General features: G+C 42.3%; 1 protein-coding gene across 1 annotated transcript in view; it reads left to right on the top strand.

Annotated features, from left to right (window-relative positions):
- Window positions 1-23,018, top strand: part of GNAQ (G protein subunit alpha q) — a 305,482-nt gene that overhangs the window by 39,919 nt on the left and 242,545 nt on the right. The window lies entirely within an intron of this gene.

The raw sequence follows: 23,018 nt of genomic DNA, 5'->3' as shown, positions 1-23,018 counted from the left end.
TCCCCCCACCACCACTCCCCATGGCAGCTCTAACCTGTTGCTAGGAGTTTTTGCTCTTTTACATCCCATACATTGATTGGCCTGATGTCTGTCTCCCCCCTACTAGAAGCTGCACGAGAGGTTTTGTCTGTTTGTTCTTTTGCTAGACCCTGTGTGCTGAGAATGGGACTCGACACAGTAGAGGCTTGGTAAGTATTGTTGGCCAGGTGAATGAGTGAATGACTCACCCACAGATGACAGTCGTGGCTGTGGACCACCGAGACAGATTCACAGGAGCATGGCATTACATAATTGGCAGACCTCCTTTCGATGCTTCTGTCCGGTGAGGGATGTCCCGCCCTTCTCTCTCACCAAGAGTGTCTGGTTTTGTTCGGCATATCTTACTCCGACATTCCTTAAGACATGGAACCTAGATATAATTCTCAACTGCAAGAAAAATTTTCCAGCCTTATTGACTGCAAGCATTTCAGAAGTCTTAATTAAAGGCAGTCACCCAGAAGCTTCCATGTGCCAATGACTCTGCCGACCCAAAGAAACACTCATGATAATATTGACCCTTACGTAGTTTGCACAGTGCTGCTTGATGATAAGCCAAATGAAGGCAGGCAGAGCTTTGTATAGAATTAGTATTGTTTTTGCTACCCCATCAGCGTAATGGCTGGCAAAGAATAGAAAACTAGGTCAGACTCCACAGCATGTACACCCAGCAAAGGAGGACGGTAACTCTCCCATTTCTGACCAGACTGAAGATGCATTTGGCAATGGTAGTAACCAGCTTGGAGGGATTAGACCTTTGCACCTTTGGGATCTTGAGTAGTTTCCATCACTTAAAAAATACTTCTGGGGCACCTGGCTAGCTCAGTCAGTAGAGCATGCAACTCTTGATCTTGGGGTTGTAAGTTCGAGCCCACCTTGGGTTCTGTAGAGTTTACTTAAAAAAAAAAAAAAAAGTAAATCTTTAAACAAATATTTCTTTGACCATGTGCCAGGTACTGTGTTAAGAGGTTGGGATACAGTGATAAATAACAGAGTAAGATCCCTATCCTCATGGAGCTTCCAAGCAAGTAGGGAAAGCAGACATTTAACCAGGACACATATATATAAATAGAAACCCGTGATCAAAATTCTGAAAAAAAAAAAAAAAAAAAAAGAAAAAAGAAAAAAAATAGGCAGTGTGAGAGGGAGTCATGGTGGGAGGGGCCAGGGTGGACGTCTTCTAGAAACTCAAACTTAACCTTTGAGTAGGTGTGAGAGTCCTGCTAAGGACGGTTTTGTAGTGTCCCCAGCAATAGCCACAGTGAGCCGCAAAGGTCAAATCCAGATCTCTGTAACAGGGGACATAATATTGGGCAGTGCCGTAAGATTCAGAGGTTCTAGGAAGAGAATGGCAGTTAATATCAGACTAACTGTGTTGCTTAGAGCAACAGGGTCCTGTCGCGTGGAGTGTGTATGTGTGCAAACAGCACGGACGACCAGGCTATCTGGGCAGCAGCTATGTGACAAGGGGGAGGGGTGGTGGCGGCTGTAATCCACACGGCGGAAGGATAAGCAAATATTGATATGGACTTACTGCAGTGCTAGGAAATTCTGGGAAGGAGCAGCAACAGTAGGGGTGGATTATACTGTTTGGGTTAGGGCGTCTTGGTGTTTCAAATAGTAAGGCTCTGTGGAGTCAGACTGTTCCAGGAAAAAAACAAAAATAGGAAAAAAGTCTTCATGCCAAATCAAGAAGATCAAAGTTGGTTTAAATTTGGATTGAATGATGCTGGTTTTTAAAGACTGCTTGCATTGCTCTAGCAACTCCCAGTTGCTTACAGTGCTTTGTGCAGTAAAGGTTAATGCCTTGTACCTGTTAACAGTGTGTAATATTCTAAGTGGCAGATAGCTATTCTTTACTCTGTGGAATATGGGTTTCTGCAAAAATGACTGCTCACAATTAATTTCTTCGGTTTCTTCCATTAGATAAAGTGCGATGGGTTTCCATAGGAGGAAAATCAAACCAAACCATACCAAAACTCCACAGACTCTTTTGAAAACCATTTTGGAGCAAGTGGTGTCTGTCCATGCCATAGAATTGCCATTTCTCTGCCATGGTGTTGGGATGCTCAAATGGTAGCCCCCTTAATTTTGGAATTCTCTGCCTTCTCCCCTCAGCTCTTAGATGCCTGCATACACGCTTGAGGATTGTTCCACTATGGACTTGGAAACTTGGTCCCATTGTTGACTTCAGTAGTAAATCAGGGAATTTTTTTTTTCTCCCTGGTTCTGCTCAAAATATGGAAGGAACCCCTGCATCAGAGCACCTGTAGCAGAATCTCCTGAGGTGCTTCCGTTAAAACTGCAGTTTCCTGGGAGGGCTTCTGCACGGAAAACTCTAGGACCCGGATGGGGATTAGCATTGCAGCTCCGTTCCTGCAGGTCCTTGGGACCACCTAATTATCATGACTTCATCCCACACGCTTGAGCATTATTGTGATAATTCTGTGATGGCAGAGAGCAACAGAAGCTTAAACAAATCCACTTCGGGGCTCTAGCCTATACTTACCTAAAAGGTTACTCATAGCTGGCTTTTTTTTTTTTTTTTCAGTTTTGACCCAATTTCTTTTCAGAATAGACTGGCAATTTACCTGTCTATTCTCCATGGGCCAGCTTGTAGGGATGTGATGTTATATGACGGGGATTTTTTTTCATGATGATTAAAAAAAGATATTTTAAGACAGTAAAGGCATATTAATTTGTAAAAGAATTGTAAAGAAAATAAAAAGAAAATGAAGTTATCCTTTTAGGAATCTTAACATTTTCCAAGGGCTTTGTTAATGATTTCATGGGGTCTGTAAGACACTTCATGATAAGCACAGTCATATAGGTGGCTCCCGTAGGCGCCCTCCTTGGCTACCTGACCCCTTGGTCTGGCTGTTGTTTTTCTATTTGCGTATCAGTGATCTATGGTAACTTTTGAGGGGAGGGAAATAGTCCTTGGGTGAAAGGATAAAAGTTCAGTCTTTTATCTCTGTGTCTCCCGATGCTGAGCAAAACGACCAGTGTGCAGTGGATCCCATATAAGCCTGCTCTTCCCTACGTTAGGTTCAGGCTGTTCGTTCCCAGGGAAGAATCTCCCTGACTAAGAGAGTGGGACAGAGCAAACGGTCATCCGAGTCACCAAAGTCTCCTACTGAGGACGCCAAAGCCAAGACCGGACATGCCAGCGATGCTGATTTTACATGCATAGGTCACTAATATATTTGCTGAGTTTCCATAAAGCACAAGAAAATGATCACGGACCAACTGCTCACAAATTGGCCAAACCCCGTGCCACAGGCAGGAGGGCCTTGCGAGAAAGAAGCTCAGTGCACAGCTACCAGCTGGGAGGAGTGAGGCAAACCGCTCTTTGAAGAGGCCCAGGGCCACACCAGTCATCCCAGGGTCCACTGGAGAAGGGAGAGGACGGGGTGGAGGGTGTGAGGAGGAGTCTGCCAGCAGGCTGAGAACTTCTAGAAAGGTTGTGGAGATGCCCTGAGGCTGCCCACAGAGGAATTTGGAAGTGAGTAAGCAGAGCCGCATCTGCACATTCCCTTAGATTTTTTTGCAGCTCGAACTGGCTACTCATAGGTAGGTCCCTTTATAGAACCTTTATTTGTTATTATTATTATTATTAAGATTTTATATATTTATTTGTCAGAGAGAGAGGGAACACAAGCAAGGGGAGTGGGAGAGGGAGAAGCAGGCTTCCCCCTGAGCAGGGAGCCCAATGTGGGGCTCGAACCCAGGATCCCGGGATCATGACCTGAGCCGAAGGCAGACACTTAACGACTGAGCCACCCAGGCGCCCCGTAGAAGAACCTTTAAAAAAAAATGATGCAGGGCGCCTGGGTGGCTCAGTCGGGTAAGCGTCTGCCTTCGGCTCGGGTCATGATCCCGGGGTCCTGGGATCGAGCCCCGCATCGGGCTCCCAGCTCTGCGGCAGGCCTGCTTCTCCCTCTCCCACTCCCCCTGCTTGTGTTCCCTCTCTCGCTGTCTCTCTCTCTGTCAAATAAATAAATAAAATCTTAAAAAAAAAAAAAAAAAAGCAGTTGCTTTCTGTGGAAGTATGATGCTGATGTTCAGCACTCTATAAATATATACTAAGTAACCATACGGGAATTCATGCTATTCCATAGAATTAGCTGCTAAGGTAAAAACAAACTGCCTGTCTCCCTATGTAAGAAGTGTTGACACAGTTTCTTCGGTGTTTCGTCCATAGTTTGCAGGAAAGTTTAAGTATTTGAAGAATTCAAGCATTGGTATATTATACAGGCACTAGTTAGAGACCCATTTGCGTATTTTCTTTATGATGATGCTTCTAAAAACACTTATCTTGTTGACACTTTTATTGGTTTCGGCTTTTGGTTTTCCCTTTTTTAAAATTATTTTTATTTGTTTTTTAAAAAGACTTTATTTATCTGAGAGAGACAGAGAGAGCGCCAGCGGGGGTGGGGGGAGAGGCAGAAGGCAAAGAAGAGGGAGAAGCAGACTCCCTGCTGAGTGCGGAGCCTGGACGTGGGGCCCGAACCCAGGACTCTGAGATCATGACCTGAGCTGAAGGCAGATGTTCAACCCTCTGAGCCACCCAGGTACCCCTTGGTTTTTGGTGTTTTAGACACAGAATCAAACACTGGATCCAGGTAAAGGATTCTTTAATGAGAATGCATTTTTCACTGCTGTGCGATGAGTATTTGATGGCATTTTTGCTGCGAAACAGGAAGGTGCTGTAAATACTTCTGAGAAAGCTTTCCAATAAGTTCACGTTGCTTTTCAAGAAGAGGCTGATGATTGTCTAGCAATTAGAAGCCATACTGTAGTCTCCCTTCCCCTAAATTAGATGTATTGGTCTCTTACATTCAGCCAACTCCATGAAAAGATTTAGAGTTTCCATAAGAAAAATTCCTGTGAGGTTTCAGTAGCTCATAATGCCATTACCGTAATTGATCAGTCTTTAACCTGCTCACTTCTTAAATAAGATTCACTTTTTTTTTCATTTTGCCAACATCAGCAGTTAAATGGTCCCCCCCCTTTTTTTAAATAGTGTGTGTCAGAAGTGGAATTTAATCCCAGCCCTCCTTATGAAGACCAGAATCATTTCCTTGTCATAAAACTCTGAGAATAGTGATAGTGCTTTGCTAAAAGTGTTCCGTCGAAAAGACTTTCCGTAAGCATGCAGACAAACACGATGAGTGTGTATTATGAGATGCGACCCGTAATGGAAGCCACACTTGGCAGAGGCCCTGTGATCTTTCATTGCCAGGAGTGAACAGCAGGTTCATGAGTTGTTGGCCTGGGATGGTTTAGATGTGGCCCAGCCTCCAGGGAGGAACCTGAATCAAATACCAGGAGACTTCCCTACCTCAGGAGGTTAAACACAGAAGCCAACATTCTCCTCAAACCCATCGAGTCAGTTAATTGTTAGATTTATAATTCCATAATTGATACTCACTCTTATGGATGGTTAGGCAGTTAACTGGCCATATGGAAGTGAGGTGGAATTATAATCAAGGTGGAATTGAACAGCAGAGTAAAAACTCAGCAGCTTTTTGGCTTCGGTGCTGTGGGAAAAAGGGATCTGGACCGAGGATGAATACCTGGTTAATACGTTCTTGAGAAGTGTCTAATAGCTTTTTCTTAAGACTAGGGATGCAAGAAATAACCATGAAATATGAGAGAAATGAGATTTAAGATAAGATTGGCAAAAGGGATGAGTATTTTAAAACCATTACAGCCCATTGGACTTTTACTTGGCCTATACAACAGAACATACAAGCTGGGAGTGGACGACCAGCCATGAATTTACTTGATTCATAGTGAACATGATTGTTGTGTTTCTGCATTTACACCTGCCTCAGTCTGCTCTGGGGTGCTCTAGCTATCCCTGCCTCCTGCCATCAAGGCTCCCCGGCTGTGCCTTTTGCAGGATAGGATTTTGTCCATTGCCTCCTGCAAAGGAGATGCTCAGAAGGCTCTGTTGCAGTGGATTTCCAAAGTAGTTGAAAATACCACCTTCATAAACAAAAGGACTGATTTTATTTTCTTTCTCCCTTCCCTTCTTTTGATGATTCAAAGAAAGAACATTTAAAGGACTCCCCATTTTTTTCCCTGTCTTGACGCATTAAAAGAAATACTGTTAGATGGCACAGTATTGGCAGTGAGTAAAAATACAAAGCAGGTTTAACATTAACCTTACCGAGAAACAGTGGAAGACCAATGAAAAGAAAGAAAAGGCTTACTAATAATATTGCATACTGGTATAATTAAATAAATATGGAAAGTTTCATGCATTTAGATGGTGGTCTAGATCCTAACACTTCACCACTCACTTTCAAATAGAAGCTATTTTTGTAAGCACGTAGGAGTCCAGTAATAGCATTTTGGCTAGAAATTTTAAGTTTACATCACCGATATGGATGGATTAAGCACGTGCAAGGAAGTTAAAGGAGAGAATGTTTAGATATCAGAGAGTGAATTCCGTTTAACTGTGAGAGGTGGAGCTTGGAATATTGCCACAGTTTGGGGGAAGACGTTTTAGTGACACCATGTTTTCTATGATTCTTACATATATATATATAAAATCTACACACACAACCATGTGGGAGTAGTCATTGTCCAGAATTCTAGAATTCACAATTTTGTAACTGGCTTATAGTGATTCATATAAAATCTTTTTCTTTTTTTTTTTTAACTATACATTTGAATAAATTGTGAATTATGGATTTTTTTTTTCTTTTTACTAGTATAGTGGTATCTCTTGGAATGACTTCTTAATTGTCCATGGTAAGGTGTATCTTGCTGGTCAAAACATCTTAATATAAGGTCAAGTTCAGAATTACAATTAAAGAAGGGACTTAAAAAATTTTTTTTCCAGCAAGTCTAATTATAAAAGCATTTTGTAGTAACATTACCCATGATCAAATTTGTGGCTAGCATTGTATGTCTTGTCTTCATTTTGTACATTTCTTTTAGTTTTATGATTAGATTCTTTTTAAAAAATTTTATTTATTTATTTGACAGAGAGAGTGAGAGAGCGTGAGCGTACAAGCAGGGGGAGTGGGAGAGGGAGAAGCAGACTCCCTACTGAGCAGGGAGCCTGACATGGGGCTTGATCCCAGGATCCTGGGATCATGACCTGAGCAGAAGGCAGAAGCTTAACCGAATGAGCCACCCAGGCATCCTTATGCTTAGATTCTTAATAATACTTGCCCGCCATTCCCCTCTTCTGTTCCTAGGACCTGGATAAATCAGCTTGATGCATGGTCTTCATTTATTAGAGCTCATTAGAGAGGTGCTTGATCCTGGATATGTAGGATCTAGTGTTACCAAACATCGATTTATAAGCGCCAGGGACTGTGTTATACTTACCATCTTATTTTGTCCTCACTGTACCCCTATGTGAAAGAGGTGGTATTTTGCTTGCTTAGAGATCAGGAAATGGGTTCACAGAGCCTCAGTGACTCTTCCAAGGCACACGGTCAGACGGTGAGGAAAGAAGCTTCTCCAGGATTTAAACTCGGCTTTGTCTTACCCGCAAACCGTGGCTCTTTATACTGTGCTACATTGCTTTTCCAGTAACTTCGCCTATTTCAGAAATTAATTTATCTCCCGGAACAAGCAATTTTCTTTCTGCTAGGTGTTATGACCTATTTTCTGTTTCGTAACATTGCCAAGGACATAACTTAAGACTGTATGTTTTTATTTTATTTATTTATTTAAAAGATTTTATTTATTTGAGAGAGAAACACAGCAGGAGCGGGGGGAAGCAGACTCCCCGCTGAGCAGGGAGCCTGAAGGCCAATGTGGGGCGCATCCTAGGACCCTGGGATCAGGGCCTGAGCCAATGGCAGACGCTTAATGGACTGAGCCACCAAGGCGCCCCTGGACTATGTATGTTTTTAATTGTCAGTATGTCACTGTTTTGTTTTTTGAGCAAATAAACAGTAATAACAATCAGGTAGTTCAGAAGCTAAATCACATAGCCAGCCTTCACATGGGAAAAAAAGAAAAAGAGTCAAATCCTCCACCGGGTGCCAACCCCTCCCTTGGGTATATGCCGTGGAGCATTTGGGCCTCAGGGGTGCTTGTTATTGGCTTAATTGTTTAGCTCAGTAACTGTTCCCTGGGCTTTTGCAGTTGTGCATTTCTATATTAGAAAGGGATGAATATCAAATTGTATTGAGGCTGTATGAATGTAGTTTTGATTTAAAAAAAAAAAACACATGGGGGACGCCTGGGTGGCTCATTCATTAAGCTCTGCCTTCGGCTCAGGTCATGATGCCAGGGTCCTGGGATCGAGCCCCACATCGGGCTCCCTGCTCGGCGGGAAGCCTGCTTCTCCCTCTCCCACTCCCCCTGCTTGTGTTCCCTCTCTCGCTGTGTCTCTCTGTCAAATAAATAAGTAAAATCTTAAAACAAAACAAAACAAAACACATGGGCTCAAATACCAACTAGGACAGGTGGATCATCAAGGAATCATTTCCTGTTTTTTTTAAATGTAAAAATAAAAGCAATCTAAGATGTGGTATCATATAATTTTGAGTGTTTTATGCAGTGTAAGAAAAGAGAACTGTTTGACCTTGAGGTTTAGCCAGATTCACTGAACTAGGATTGATTGTATTTACTTCTCCAGGAGTTGAGAGGTGCTCTTGGTCCTGCAGGAAGTAATGTTTGCGTAGTTGGAACGTTGTAAATGTAGCTAAATAGTTTATTGGTTAATCTCCACACAAGACAAGATGTAATTATAACTATAGAAAAATACAAAGCAAGGCTTAAAACCTGGCCAATTCAGGAAGAGGGAAAGAGCAGACAGAAGTCCATGACTAGACAGCAGGAGGGAAAGAGAGGCCATAGAGGGATACGTTGGGATGCTAATTTCCTTCTCTTACATGGTGGGATGTCAAGATACACTGTGTAAGGCTGTTGAAACAAGAAACAGAGCTAACCAATTGAAGAGCTAAAAATAGCATAATCAAGAAAACTAGGGAAGAATTAGAGGTGAAGGAAGTGTGAATGAGTTAGATATGAGGGAGGCAGGCAGGCAGTCAATAGATTCTGTCTGAGGTTGACAAATCAAGAAGAGATACAAGCCTATTATTTGGTTAAGCTGATAACCACAAGGACTGTAAAAACAATAATAATGGAAGGGAGTGGAAATGGGGACTATGGGCTCAGGGACGCTTCCTTACCACTTATTGTCACCTGGTTCTGTTTGGAAAAATTTAACTGCATGTGCATTACTTTTAAGATAATTTGAGAAAAAAAGATTTTAACACTTGTGGATGCACAGTCTCCAGACCACCTTTCCACATACTCTTCTATTGCTGCTATTTCCAAGCCACCAGGGACTGCTGTCGCTAATGGCAGAGGGCTCGAGTTCCCGAAGAATCAGGACAACGGTAGGTTGGGGTGGGGTGGCAAGCAACTTACACCCACAGTCGCATTCAGGTCTTCAGCTGGTTTCATGTTTGGATCCTGATCAAAATGTGGCACCCTGGCGTGTAGATGCTGCGCTGCCTTTGTCCTCTCTGGTCTGAGGAGTGGCCGAGCCTCAGGGCACCGACTTCCTTCCAGGAACTTCCTGCAAGGGGAAATTTCGACTTTTCTGCATGAACACTCCAAATGCCTGTGGGCCGAACAATGGCCATAAGCAGTTGTTTTTCAAGGGACTTGGTTTTGTTTTGACCTTGGGAGGTGTGGATTGTTGTGTTCATGGCGCCTCCAGGTGGGCAGTCAAGGAAGGGCGTCGTGGGGGGGGGAGGGAGGGTAGGAGCCCCTGGAGGATGATGACTTGCTTGTGCCATTTTCCCTTTCAGCCCTGGGCTGTGTGGTTCCCCAGCCATTCAGAAACGGGGAGGTGGGAAAGGGGTGGGGAGGTGGGGGGGGGTGGGGGGGAGCGTGTTTCAGTTACAGGGGTTTGGGTGGGGAGTGGAGTCTAGGGAGCAGGGAGCGGCTGGGGAAGGAACTTACTTGGGAGTTCCTGCCGTAGCTCAAGGATGCACCCAGGCTCAGAACGTTGTGTAAATAGATGCCTCTATCCAGTGTGTCCCTCTTTGCCTCTCTCCAGCCCAGTTTCTAAGTAATTCCATCTTTTGCGATACAGGAACTCCAAGGGGGCTATTCTGAGCTTCCCCCAGCAGCAGGAAAATCTTGTCTACTAATTGTACCTGCACATTTCCCTATCAGGAGTTGAGTTGCTGTTGATTTAGTCCGGGGCTGCTAAGCCCGCTGCCACCATGATTGAAGTGGGTGGTTATAAGTGAGTGGCACGGTCTGGGTGGGGACTTTGGCAAACTAAAATCTCATGGCTCATTGAAGTTGTTGTTGAGCTTCGAATGTTGCCATGTATGGAGGGCAGGCGTAGGGCTTGACAGAGCTTCTAGTTTTTCAAGAAAAACAAGGAATCTGGGTTTATGAGTGAAATCTCTTGTATTTTAAACATTGCCAACTAAAAAATTTTTAAACTATTGCCTAGACTTTAAAAACAATTTTTATTGGGTGGGTAATATCTGAGAACCGCCAGTTCTTTTCCTCTGTTTCAGACTCTAACCCTTGCCTCCTGAATGTTCTTCTGCCTTGATTGTTGAAAATGAGCTGAACATCTACTGGGCACTTCATTTATAGTCCATCTTGTCCCCAGAGCATTTTAAAGATGCTCTTATTGTATATAAGATAATGTAAGTTAGAAGTAGGTGAACACGTCAAAACAATCGTATGATGAAAAGTGGAACCAGAATGAAATTGTACGTACGCGTCTGTGAGCACGTCAGTGGATCTCACGTGGGGCATGGAACTTCCTAGCAACTTGCTCATCACGGAAGCCAGAAGCCTTTTCACCTGGACAATTTGGGATGGCCATTAAACAAACTGTGTAACAGAGGTTGTTGCCAGGATCAGAGGCTACTTCCTAAATGGTCTTCAAAGGAACGCAGTGAATCATAAGAGAGGCAAGGCCCTCATGGCAGCGTGGGTTTTATAGGACTTGTTCTTTTCTATTGTCCTGTATTAAAAGGCTGTTACCATGTACCCTACTATATAGTTTAGGGGGTGAGATAATGAGGAGGGCTGAGCTGCAGGTACAAGTCTTCTGGTGGTCTAACTGCAGGTGGGGAGTGGGGTGGCGGTAGAAAATGGGATAGTTTGGGAGACAAGGAGGTGTAGGATTCATCTCTGGAAGCAGAGGGCTGGGTTTGAATCCTAGTCCCATCCCTTACTAGTGGTAGAACCTGGGCTGAGTTGCTTTATTTTTCTAAACCTCAGTTTCCCCATCTATGAAATGGGCATGATTACGTAATAGGATCACTCTCCTAAGGCGCCATGTGGCTTAACTGACTTAGTTCAAAGAACTCTCTCATTGCAGTTCCTGGTATGGAATAAGCATTCCTTGTATGGAATTAGAGACTTTGCCAGCAGTGGGAACTTAATTGTCAAAATGATTCAGTGTGGCTGTCTGAGATTTATTTACAGAACTTAAGCTGTTTTTGTTTGCCATAATAAAATATTCTATTCCACTGAATCCCTGGTCACCAAAAATCTGTCGAGCACCTATGTACAAAGTGTTTTTGCAAGGTTCAGTGGAATGGCCCCTGGTCTCAAGGAACTTGTATTTTGGTTAACAAGATAAATATGCAGGAAGAGTACAAGACAGGGTGGACCAAGGGTCATCCCAGCACGGCTGTGGCCGTTCGGAGACGGCTTGTCACAGTGGTCTGATACCAGAGGAAGGTTTCACAGACTGATGGTCGACTTTATTATTTTCAGGCTGGATTTTTGTAGTTTGAATCATCCCAAACACTGTACAAGAAGATTTCCAGCCATGTTAACAAAGTACGGTGGGGATTTACCTCAGTATTTTTATATGAATCGTTATAGGAGAGAGCGTACCGGCAGCAATTAGCCATGCTTGGCAATTTGTATTAATTAAACATTATCTTGGGTAATTTAGGCTGGGCCATCATATGCATATTTTAGCATTACACCGAGTGCTCGTAGCTGCTGGCCTTGGGTACACAGGGAGATGGAGATCTGTGTGACAGGCGTGGCTGGGCACCCCGACTGAAAATGCAAGCCCGCCCGGAGCAAAACCTAAAACACCCCCCCCCCCCCTTAGCGGCCCCTGTGGCCTGGGGGGAGTTAGGTGGCCTCTCTCTGCCTCGGTTGTACCATCGGTGAATGGGGGTATGATTGTACTAGCGTCTGCTTCATAAGGCGTGCTGTAAACATGACACGACTAAGTATCTTTGAAGTCCTTAGAACAGTGTCTGGCAAAGAGCGAGCATGTGTTAGTTATTATCATCCGTCCCTCTTGGAACAATCAATATTTAATTTTTAAAGACTGCTGTCTGGTCAGGCTTGGGCATGCGGCCTGTAGTTTCAGAAGGGAACACGGCTGACGATGCACAAGGGGATGGAAGCTCATAACTTTCTGGCACTCTGGACCTCATTAGCTCCATGACTGTGGAAACACGGCGGGGGGGGGGGGGGGCAGTGGGGAGGGTTCCTCTTTCAGGCCCAGATGTTGGAAGCGCAGCTCCAGCCTCAGCTGCAGCTCCCTGGCTCTGTAACACATGGCAAGTTCATCAGGCCCCTCATCTGTGTCTGCCAAAGATGCCTAACCTCTCCTTCCTGAGTTGAATTTTCATCCGGTCTGTATGCACTGAGAGCAGGTAATGGTTGAGAAATAGGTGGGCCAGTGGCTTATAGTCTTAGAGTGCTATTAAAAATGAAAGGAGATGGGGCGCCTGGGTGGCTCAGTCGTTAAGCGTCTGCCTTCGGCTCGGGTCATGATCCCAGGGTCCTGGGATCGAGCCCCGCATCGGGCTCTCTGCTCCACGGGAAGCCTGATTCTCCCTCTACCACTCCCCCTGCTTGTGTTCCCTCTCTCACTGTCTTGTCTCCCTGTCAAATAAATAAATAAATAAAATCTTAAAAAAAAAATGAAAGGAGATGTAAATGTCACTACTAAATATGATCGATTTGATTTCAGGTTTTCATAGGAATTTGCATATATAGTATTCATCATATGAGATAATTAAATTTTACCATATTACCTTACAGTAGCCCAATAAAGACTTTCACTGATTGCTCAGCTTCTGTGTTTCTCCAGGTTCCCCTCTTTCCCATCGGAGAAGTGACTTGAGTCTCGGGGTGTGCTTTTGAACCCTTCCTAATGAAGTCCCGTTCCTGCGTGCTGAGAGCTCGCTCTCACGCCCATCAGTGCAGCTCCCATACGCATCTGGCTTCTGAGGCCTCCTTTTCAGGGATGTGCTCAGCCATGAGAGGCTGTAGAGAGACGGAGACGTAGACTGGCCACGGATAAGAATACACGCCGGCCCCTGGAGCTGCACACGCAGGACAGGGAGGGCGATCTTGTCGCGGAGCCAGGCTCTCAGCCCACTTGTAATCTGAAAATGCGTGCATGATATCATGACTTCTTTCTTGGAGCGGTTCATTTTAGTTTTCCTTACAGGAAAATTCTTGGCCATTCTCACACAATTACTCTTCAAATGAAATTTATAATTATTTTGTCAACTTCTTAAAAAGCAGCCCGTTGGTATTTTGAAAGTGATTGCACTAAATATATAGAATAATTTGGGAGAAATTTACACTGTCACAGTCCAGGAACACGGTATGCTTCTCCCTCTGCTTTTTTAAACACCTTTCCTTCCTCCCTTTCTCCCTCCCTCCCTCTCTTTCTTACCTCAGTAAGTGAAGTTTTGTACTTTTATTTATGTAGGTCCTCCACTTTTCCTGTTTTTATTTCTAGATATTTTATATTTTGTTTTTGATTGCAGTAGTGAACAGACTGTTCTTAAATTATATCTTGTAACTGGTGTTTGCTGATTATAGAAGAGCTGTTGATTTTTGTACATTTATAAGTGGGCTTAAAAGCTCGTTTACTGAATTGCCTAAAAATGGGAACTGCCTAAAATGTCGCCTGCATTTGTTCTGTTCATGAGCACAGGACAAAAAAGTCTGAGCAACATAGATTTTTGTTTTATTCTCTGCCAGCCTCTCAAATTCACCCTGGGTCTCTCTGTTCATTTGCTGTGGCATTCCTAGCACCTACCTCAGGATTTACGACGGTATGCACTTGGTAGACATTTGTGAAATATTTCATTTTCTTAATTCAGTAATAATTTTTCAGTAGTTTGTCTTTTTTGAGAATAGCAATTATATCATCCCCGAATAATAACAATTTTGTCTTGTTTCTAGTATTTGTTTTTTTTTTTTCATTCTTTAATTTTAATTCCCTTTTTTTTTTTTTTCTTTTAAACCTTTTGGCTCTTTTCACCCAGCTTACCCAACTGCCCCCCTCAACCCCTGGCCTCCAGCAACCATCAGTCTGTTCTCTTTGTCTATGAGCTTGGGTTTGTCGTCGTGGTTGTTTAAATTCCATATGTGGAGTCTTTCTCTGGCTGGCTGACTTCACTCAGCATAATGCCCTCAGATCCATCCGTGTTGTTGCAAAAGGCAAGATTTCATATTTTTTTTTAAATGGATGAATAGTATTCCACTGCGTGTGTATGTTTCTCATAATGTCTTTATCCGTTCATCCATCGATGGATACTTGGGTTGTTTCTGTATCTTGGCTATTGTAGACAATGCCACAGTGGACATAGGACGCATATGTCTTTGCAAATTAGTGTTTTTGTTTTCTTGGGTTAAATACCTGGTAGTGTAAGTACTGGATCACATGGTAGTTCCATTTTTAATTTTTGAGGAACCTCCATACTGTTTTCCAGAGTGACTTCACTAATTTTCATTCCCACCAACAGTGCACGAGGTTTAGTTTTTCTCCACATCCTCACCAACACTAGCTATTTCTTATCTTTTTGGTCATAGCTAGGATGAAACTAGGACTTTAATTCCATTTTAATTCTCATCTTGTATTTTGGCTAGAACTTGCAGTACGGAGGTCAGTGATATTCACCGTGGTAGGCATTCTTATTTTGGTCCGGAATTTCATGGAATATGTTTAAGTGTTTCACTATTAGAATTTGAGAAATTTTTTTAAAATTATAGTTGCTTTATTCTTGGTTTCTAGAGTTATTTTGTTTTAAATTAGGAATAGAGTCAGTACATATATATATTGACATGATTATTTGATTGTCCAACTTTGACTTCTGTGATAACTTCTCTATATATGCTATAGTACAGTATTCTTGGATTACTAGAATAATCTCTGTTATTCTAGTAATATATTACCAAATCTGATTTGCTATTTTTTTCTTATGATTTTCTTTATGATTTTGTCTGTATTCATAAACTAGATTTTCTTTTGTATTTCTTATTTGTTAGGCTAACTTAGATAGAATAGGTTAAAAATTTTTCTATTTCTTTTCTGTGCTATGGTAGAATATAAATCATGTGGGAATTACCTGGTCCTTGAAGGTTTGGCAGGACTCACCGGTAAAATGGACAGCAGTGGCAGCCTTTTATTTTGTCTTCTTTCTTTCTTTCTTTTTTTTTTTTAAAGATTTTATTTATTTATTTGACAGAGAGAGACACAGTGAGAGAGGGAACACAAGCAGGGGGAGTGGGAGAGGGAGAAGCAGGCTTCCCATAGAGCAGGGAGCCCGATGGGGGGCTCAATCCCAGGACCCTGGGACCATGACCTGAGCTGAAGGCAGACGCTTAACGACTGAGCCACCCAGGCGCCCCGTCTTCTTTCTTTCTTATTATTTCATACAGTGTGTCATTAAATAATTAAAAAAATTAGAATATAACAGATGGTCAGTAAGTAGACCAGTCACTTGAATTGCTACTCTCCAGTGAAAGGCACTTAAAACCTTTTGGTTTATTTTCTTCTAAACCTTTTTCCTATGCATAAGCATACAAAAATATACATAAATTACATAGATTATTTTAACAAATATTATTCTACATATTATTTTGCAATATTTTGAACATCTTTCTACATCAGAATTAATCGGCATCATTTTCATGGGTTGCATAGTATTTCATGATGTAAATATATATTAATTTAAGCTAGTTCTCTATTAATGAATATTTAGATTGTCACCATTCTTTACTACATAAAATTTTGAGCAGTCATTCCTATATAGACATCTTTGCTTAATTATCTGTTTTTTTTTCACCCCCCCTCGTGGCAAAGTCCAAAAAATGTAATTACTGGATCAAAAGGTAGTGAGTATTTTTAAGTACACATTTTGTCAAATTGCCTTCCAGAAATGTTCAATTTATAGTGTGTGAGGGTGTCATTTACCATTAACTATCACAGATAAATTTATAAAAGAAAATTACCTGATGATCATTTAGCATGTGACCACAGGAGGGCCCATCTCCCTGGAATGGATGAAAAAACCTCCAGCCTGGCAGGCGCTGATATTAACCTGGTTAATCTAATTAATTGCATTGTACTTCGCGGCCTTGGGCATTCAGGGTACACATGGTACCGGCATCAAGCCGGGCCTCAGAGACTTACAGACTGGCTGCCAGTCCACATTCCTGTCCCTTTCACCTGCTCAAGGGCTGTGAACCAACCTTTCCTGTGTCTGCCTTGCCACCCTCCCTGCCTTGGGAATACCAGAAGAAAACCCCAAACTTTAGAAGAGCACTTTTTAAATTTTTTTTTTGGGGGGGATCAAAGTAAAATTTGTTATATAAGAAAAGAAGTTCAGGGCATATAAAAGTATATAAAACAGAAATGGAAATTTTCAACCCCACTTGCCAGCAACGGTCTGCCATTTGCAGTTTGGCATCTACCATTCCAGGCTTTGGTTGGTTGGTGGTTTTCTCTGCCGGAGCATCAATTGGAGGGCAGATATCTTCTGACATTGACAGCAAGGAAACACGGACTGAAATGGGGTTTTGGTTACTTTGCCATATTTAATTTCATGACATTTCTCCCACTAATATGCCATTTTACACTGGGGAAATACATTTAAATAGCTTGTTCAAGGTTGTTAGATAGTTAAGTGGCAGAGCTTGGATTTGGACCAAAGTCTGTTTCCATGATGCTCATTCCTGTTTCAGAGGCCCTGTCTAATCCCAAACTAAGCACGGTAGTCATTAGCCACATGTGACCATTTAAATTTAAATTAATTAAAATTAGATACAAATTTAAAATTCAGTCCCTCGATTTCACTATAATTCAAATGCTCAGTAGGCACATGTGAATAGTCACTACTAAAGAACATCAAGACTAGAGAGATAACATTTGCATCATTGTAGAAAGTTCTGTTTGACAAATGTGGAATCACTGAAATCAAAGAAATCGTGAATATAGAGTTTTTTTTAAAGTTTTTATTTGAATTCCAGTTAGTTAACATACAGTGTAATGTTAGTTTTAGGTGTATAATACAAACATCCATACAGCACTCAGTGCTTATCACAGCAAGTGCACTCCTTTGTCCCGATCATCTGTTTCATGCATCCTCCCACCCACCTCCCTTCTGGTAACTATCAGTTTGTTCTCTATAGTTAGGAGTCTGTTTTTTGGTTTGCCTCTCTCTCTCTCTTTTTCCCTTTGCTTGCTTGTTTTGTTTCTTGGATTCCACGTATGAGTGAAATCGTGTAGTGTTTGTCTTTCTCTGACTTATTTCCCTTAGCATAATACTCTCTAGCTCCATCCATGTTGTTGCAAATGGCATGGGTTCATTCTTTTTTTATGGCTGAGTAATATTCCATTGTATATGTATACCACATCTTCTTTATCCTTTCAGTATCAATCAGGGGACACTTGGGCTGTTTTCATAATTTGGCTATTATAGATAATGCTGCTATAAACGTCGGGGTGCATGTATCCTTTGAATTACTATTTTTGTATTCTTTGGATAAATACTTAGTAGTGCAGTTGCTGGATCATATGGTAGTTCTAGTTTTAAGTTTTTGAGGAACCTCCATAGTGTTTTCTAGAGTGGCTGCAGCAGCTTGCATCCCCACTGACCGTGCAAGAGGGTTCCCCTTTTCTCCGCATCCTCACCAACACCTGTTGTTTCTTGTGTTGTTCATTTTTGCCATTCTGACAGGTGTGAGGCGATACCTCATTGTACTTTTGATTTGTATTTCCCTGATAAGAAGTGATGTTGAGCATCTTTTCATGTGTCTATTGGCCATCTGTATGTCTTCTTTGGAAAAATATCTTTTCATGTCTTCTGCCCATTTTTAATTGGATTATTCATTTTTTGGGTATTGAGTTTTAGAAGTTCTTTATATATTTTGGATACTAACCCTTTATTGGATATGTCATTTGCGAATGTCTTCTCCCATTCTGTAGGTTGCCTTTTTAGTTTTGTTGCTTGTTTCCTTCACTGTGCAGAATCTTTTTCTTTTGATGAAATCCCAATAGTTTATTTTTGCTTTTGTTGCCCTTGCCTCAGGAGACATATCTGGAAAGAAGTTGCTATGGCCAATGTCAGAGACATTGCTGCCTGTGCTTTCTGCTCGGATTTTAATGGTTTCCTGTCTCACATTTATTTCTTTAATCCATTTTGAATTTATTTTTGTGTGTGGTGTAAGAAAGTGGTCCAGGTTCATTCTTTTGCATGTTGATGTCCAGTTTTCCCAACACCATTTGTTGATTTCCTATTGTATCTTCTTTCCTGGTTTTTTGAAGATTAATTGACCATATAGTTGTGGGTTTATTTCTGGGTTTTCTGTTCTGTTCTGTTGATCTATGTGTCTGTTTTTGTGCCAGTACCATACTGTTTTGATGATTTCAGTGTTGTAATAGAGCTTGAAGTCCGGAATTGTGATGCCTCCTTTGCTTTTCTTTTTCAAGGTTGTTTTGGCTACTCGGGGTCTTTTGTGGTTCCATACAAATTTTAGGATTGTTTTCTCTAGTCCTGTGAAAAATACCATTGGTATTTTGATAGGGATTGCATTAAATGTGTAGATAAGGGCTTTTTTTTTTTTTTAAGTTCTGTTCTGCCACGTTTAAGAGACTCTCATGCTCTAGATTTGGAAAGATAGCACTGAAAACCTGCTTATTAAGAAATGGGACAGGGGCACCTGGGTGGCTTAGTCAGTTAAGTGACTCTTGGTTTCGGCTCAGGTCATGATCTCAGGGTCGTGAGATTGAGCCCCACGTCGGGCTCCACACTCAGCATGGAGTCTGCTTGAGATGCTCTCTCTCTCCCTGTCCTTCTGCCCCTTCCCCCACTTTCTCTCTCTCAAATAAATAAATAAATCTTAAAAAAAAAAAAAAAAAAGAAATTGGACAAACCTGGTGGGGCCAAAGTTTACAAATGAAGTATTGATCACCTGTTAGGAACTCTCTGCGGGGATTGGGATGCAGATGTTCTAAAAAATACATTCACTGTAAATTTGAATGTATCTGAAGGTGGAATATCAGAACAAGTACGTACCTCCTCTTTTTCCTTTTTTTCTTTTCCTAGAAAAAAAGTGAAGGTGATGTGTTTTTTTTTTTTCCCTGCTGTATGTATATAAAACCAGCAGGATGGGAGAAGAAGCCAACACCCCTAGTTTTGATTGTGTTCTACAAGCGCTGTCCTAGGGAAGCTCCAGATGCTTCCCTTCCTGGTCTGTGCACTTGGGCCTCTTGGTAGCAGCACGGTGAATAAAACTGGGGAAGAAAGCTCATGTTGGGGCAGACGCGATGCAGGTTGGCAGCATACCGGAGAAAACACTACTTCGTTTGCCTTCCGTTTAGTAGGTGCTCGGTACATAAATGTGATGCCGTCATGTATTTCAACAAAGAACTGCTTCAGATTTCCTGGACAGTCCGTGGGACTGAACTGCTGATGTGGCTAGAAAGTAAGCTAGGATGTTTGCCAGTGCTGTTGAATGTACTGAAAAACATTGTGTTGTGGGATATTTAGTATACTTGTAAACTTAGGGTATATACTGTGTGTGCGTGTGCATCGTTTCTTCTTCACTGGATGAGCATTGGACATCTCAGTCATTTATAGCCTCCCGTGGACATTTATATTTTATGACTTTTGTGTTTACAAGTTGGCCTTAATTTTATTCTACAGTATCAGGCAGAGTTAAGCCAGCATATCAGACTAATTGTAGAGGGAGGCAAGATCTTGGGCAGTAAACAAGTTAATTCCTGAGTTTAAATTGGAAACTTTGATGGTTGCATTAACTTTCAGGCCAGCAGAAATTCTTAAATTGCTGCTTTAGGGCCCTGGATGGTAATTCGGGTGTGTTAAGAAATTACAGGGAATCACGAGAGTGTGAAATCATTACGAGAGCCGCAGTGTATTTCCCACCTGCAGGTGGCAAGGCCAAAGGGAACATTTGGGGGGTTGAATAAAAGTGATGGGCTGCTTGACTGCCTTAGGAAGGCATTCCTGTATGTCCCAGCACTTAGAAATAACCAGGCCTGGGCAGTATATGCACACCAGGGTGAGCCTCCAAAAGTAAATATACTTTAATTTCTTCAAGGAGAAGTGCTGTCCTATCATGGTCTGTCCAGAACATTTTCACTGGGAGCAAACTCTGGCAGCCTGCGATCATGCATCACTGGCGAGAAGAATGCAGTCCTCCAGCATCACTTCCCCCCCGGGCTCTGTGAGAGTGGAATGAACTTGCCAGTAGGAGGTGATTTCCCGGAAGATCCCAGCACTCAGGAATTACTCTGTCAACTCCGGCTCTGGCTTCTACCTGAGTCCTCTTTAAGAGGGCCGGCATTGTGGTGTCTCTGCTTTGGCAAATAGCATTGTGTTTCCTTTGGTTCGGTACACTTACGGAGATTAATTTGGAATGAAATGTAATTGAAGGCCAATTACATCTGATGGCTAGATCTATTAGAGCAGAGCAGTGTTGTTGTTTGGGGAATGGAAAGCATTTGAAATAGTGTCTGGGAAATACGGTAAATGCATCGAATGTCACTGCCTCCTTGTCTAATAGCCTAATTTAAATGACTTTTTCCTTTGTTGTTGCATTAGTTCACTTCAGATAGACTTCAGAGTCTAAGAGGAAGGAAACATGGTAAATGAACACTTAGGCATTCTGATACATTCATTATCATTGGTAGAAGAACTAGAAAGAGCTTAAAGGAAATTTTTACTTTTTGATTCTTCTGCAGAGAACAGAGGGAAAATAATTCACCTTTTTTAATGTAGTGGTTCATTTAGCCCGTAGGTTCTTGATTTTAGTTGAAGCGGCCCTAAGCAAGCAAGCAAATTCCTGGGTGTCTGTTTCTGCCTTTCTCCAGAAACAAAGTATATTCATTCACATGTGTCGCTGCACCTGGGACCCCAGCCGCTTCCTGCCCCGCAACTCCCGTGTTGTATCCTCTTCCCAAGAGGCACTTAGAGATAAAAAAGTTGCTTATCTTCATTTCAGATTTCCCATGAACGTAAAATTTTTGAAGAGCAGATGAAAAAACAACAACAACAACAACAACAAACAAACCACCCAAAACCTAAGGCGGTGAGAGAAAAGCCCATAGGGAGAATGATCAAGAATGAGCTCGGCCGGAGGGAGGATGTGGCAGCTGTTGGACTGAGCAGACCCAGGCCACAGAAGGACCTGGGGCAGGGATCTGTGCGGCCCGGGCCGAGGCAGTGGGCCAGTCAGGGAGCAGGGCAGGAGGCGAGGCCCCGGACTCTGCTGAGGAAGGACCGCGCACACTGGGAAAGAACATGGAGCCCGGAGGCGGTGGGGGGGGGCGGGGAGGCGGGGGACACGGGGACACGACACTGGGATCCACAAGTCATCGCCGGTGCCAAGGTTGAGGATGGGAACACACACATTTCAAGAGGTAGTTTTATAGCCACAGACCGAAAATCATTCTAATCTGCAAATTCATTACCTCTTTCCCCCTTGTGGGTATCTCAGCTTTGAATTTCCTGACTTGATGATGAATACACTTTGTTTTAATGTTTATTAATGCCCTATTTACTCTCCCTGGGGTGAAGTTTTGGCTAGTAACAACATTCAGTGTCTCTGCTGTCGTGAGGCATTGCTGTAGTGAACCAAAGCTAAGGAAAATGAATTTTATTCCATTGGGGAACTGTAATTACCTTAGAAAAAATTTAAACTGTGCTTTGCAACTAGCAAAATCCTGTTATGAAGAAAAAATATATATATAGCAAAATATTCTGCTTGCATGCAATGAGATCCCAGTAAAATATAATTTAGAGAGGGCCTTCTACTTTGTTACAATAGCATTTATAACTTGTTTTTTGAGATATAATTGCTATACAGTGAGCTGCATATATTTAATGTGGAAAATTTGATCAGTTCTGTCATATTGTATCACTGCTATAATGAACATACTCACTAAACCCCAAAATTGCCTGTTTCCCACTCTCTCAGCCCTTGTTCTCCCGGAGCAACAAGTAATCTGATTCGTGTCACTACAGAATAGAGTGTTACAAATATGGGATTATTCAGTATGTGCACTTTTGTCTTTTTTTTTTTCTTTTCTTTCCTTTTTTTTTTAAGATTTTATTTATTTATTTGACAGAGAGAGAGACAGCAAGAGAGGGAACACAAGCAGGGGGAGTGGGAGAGGGAGAAGCAGGCTTCCTGCCGAGCAGGGAGCCCGATGCGGGGCTCAATCCCAGGACCCCGGGATCATGACCTGAGCCGAAGGCAGACATTTAAGGACTGAGCTGCCCAAGCGCCCTGTCTTTTTTTTTTCCACTTAGTAAAATTTATTTGGAGATTGATCCATATTGTTGCATGTATCAGTAGTTTGCTTCTTTTTTTCCTGAGGCACATTCTGTTGTGTGGATATACCACCATTCACCTATATAGATGGATATTTGGATTATTTCCATTGTGGGGCTATGACAAGTCAAGTGTGTATGAACATTCACATACAGGTCTTTGTGTAGACTTACGCTTTCCTTTTCCTCTTGAGTAAATACCTCAGGGTCGAATGCCTGGAGCACACAGGAGTGGATGTTTAACATTTTATGAAGCTATCAAGCTGTTTTTCAGAGTGGTTGTCACATTTGACATCCCCATCGGCAGTGTGTGAGAGTTCCCGTTGCTTGACATCCCCGTCAGCACTTGGTATGGGCAGTCCTTTTAATTATTGTCATTTCAGGAGGTGT

Source organism: Halichoerus grypus, chromosome 14 (assembly GCF_964656455.1).
Source record: "Halichoerus grypus chromosome 14, mHalGry1.hap1.1, whole genome shotgun sequence".
Taxonomy (NCBI): domain Eukaryota; kingdom Metazoa; phylum Chordata; class Mammalia; order Carnivora; family Phocidae; genus Halichoerus; species Halichoerus grypus.
Note: the sequence above shows the minus strand (reverse complement) of the source record. Positions and strands in the feature narration are given on the sequence as shown.